Source organism: Apis dorsata, unplaced genomic scaffold, assembly GCF_000469605.1.
Source record: "Apis dorsata unplaced genomic scaffold, Apis dorsata 1.3 scaffold_226, whole genome shotgun sequence".
Taxonomy (NCBI): domain Eukaryota; kingdom Metazoa; phylum Arthropoda; class Insecta; order Hymenoptera; family Apidae; genus Apis; species Apis dorsata.
This window is the reverse complement of record NW_006263508.1, coordinates 279,323-281,585: the sequence shown is the minus strand read 5'-3', so window position 1 is coordinate 281,585 and position 2,263 is coordinate 279,323.

Sequence of the window (2,263 nt, the reverse complement as noted above, 5' to 3'; positions counted from 1 at the left end):
ATTTATTTTATTTTCAATAAAATATCAAATAAAATCTTTACTTTTAATTAATTACTTTTAATTAAATTACTTTTAATTCTTACCATATTTTATTATATGGTAAAAATTTATATATTTTATTATATTTATCTATATAGTATTTATTAATTTTATTAATGTGATATCTATTTGTATCTATAATAAAATCTGTATACATATAATTTGTAAATTGCAAATATTTATGATATTTATAAATAGATAAATTTTTATAAAAAGAAAATGGGAAGAAAGAAGATAAGATTTTGACAGAAATTTATTTTAATGGCTAACGCTTCTAAATATAAGATTTTATTTTACTTTATATTTGCAAATTTTGCATATTTTATAGCAAGCTTTTTTAATGTAAATTCAAAAATATATTGCATATATCATTTGCTCTATTCTGCATCATTACAAAATTATATCTAAAAAATAATAATAATAATAATAATAAAACTTAAAGAATTGATTTCACTTTTCAAAATGATATTTTATTAATAAAAAAAATTGTTCTATACGTAACTCATTATAGTTTACATATTCATAATATTTTTTATGTTTATCATTAATTTTAGTAACATAAAGAATAATGATAATTTCTGACTGTAGTTCAATCAGATTAAATAATATTTTAATTTAGTGAAATACTCAAAATAAAAAAAAAAATGCACATTTATTCAAGATTAATTGATGGAATAGAAAATAATAATTTTGTAAAATTATATTTTATAAATTTATTTTTTATATTTTAATATTTATATTTTATAAAGTATGAAAAAAGATTTGTTATAATGGAAAATTATAGTTAATATTTAAATACAATCACAGACACAAAATTACGAAACAATCTGAAATTTTAAAAGAACATATTATAAAAATGAATTTTACATTGTATAAAGCAATAATCGTTATAAGTAATATAAGTTGGCGAAATCTTTCTTATAGCAAAGTTTTCTTATAAAATATATATATTAAAATTAATAAATAATTAATAAATTAATTATTTTCAAGAATTATTTAAATGATTATTATAAATTTATAATGCACAAAATTATAAATGATATTTTTGAAAATTATATATGATTTTCAATAAAAATAAAATGACATATCTATTTATTGAGAAAATTTGCGAGAATAAAATAAATATCTTATTTACTTTCGAATAAACAATTCAAGAAAAAACAAATTATGCAACAATTGCTCTCAACGACTATCAATTTAGCTATATGAATGGTATAGCTAATACCATAATAATAATAGTACATAGTATATATATAGTTTTTGAAAAAAAGATTATTGTTATTAGCAATTGTTAATATCTTGAAAAGAAATATAAATATGTTTCTTTTTTCCGTTAATAAATCATTTGAAATCATCAAAAAAATATTTGTAAAAACATTTTTTTCACATTGGTTGTTAAATCGAAGGAAATTATCAAATATCCCACTACTACTTATAACGAAATGAGAGATGTGACTTGAAGTTGCGATATTGTACGTTATATATTTAGATAAAAGGAATAATTTCAGCTACAATTATTATTATTAATATTTCACTATATATTTAATAAATTTAATAGATTTAATAAATTTAATAGATATTTAAACAAAAAAATTATATCTACAAATGTAAATCTTTATAGATTTGTAGTATTAGAATATATAAAGAATAGCAAAAAATAATCATAAATTTTGAGAAAAAGAAAATAATTGATTTCTATACATATCTAAAATATTCAGATGAGATGATTTTTGCTTTAAAGTATAATGAATAAGATAAATAAAAAAAATACAAAATACAATTTATAAACCTACTAAAAAATATTTCTTTGTTTTTTGTATAAAACATTTTCTTTATTATATAATCACAAATTCTGAATATGTTTCACGAAACAAACATGTTTCACAAATCAAACATCAAATCCAATCAATTTATTTTGGTATATTATTTTCCATGAGTTTAATATTCATTGTATTTAAAAATTTAAAAAATTTTCATGGAAAGATATCTTAACATATTTTAGAAGCATAAAAATCCAAAATCTAACAAAATCAAATATATATACATATATACATAATATATAAATTATATAAAATTATATATATATTATAATAATATACATATATATATTGCTTATATTAGAATTTTTACTATAAATTATATAAAATGAATTTTTTGTATTGCGTTTCATTTACGTATGAAAATAATGTTAAATTTGATGTTATCAATATTATATAAATATAAT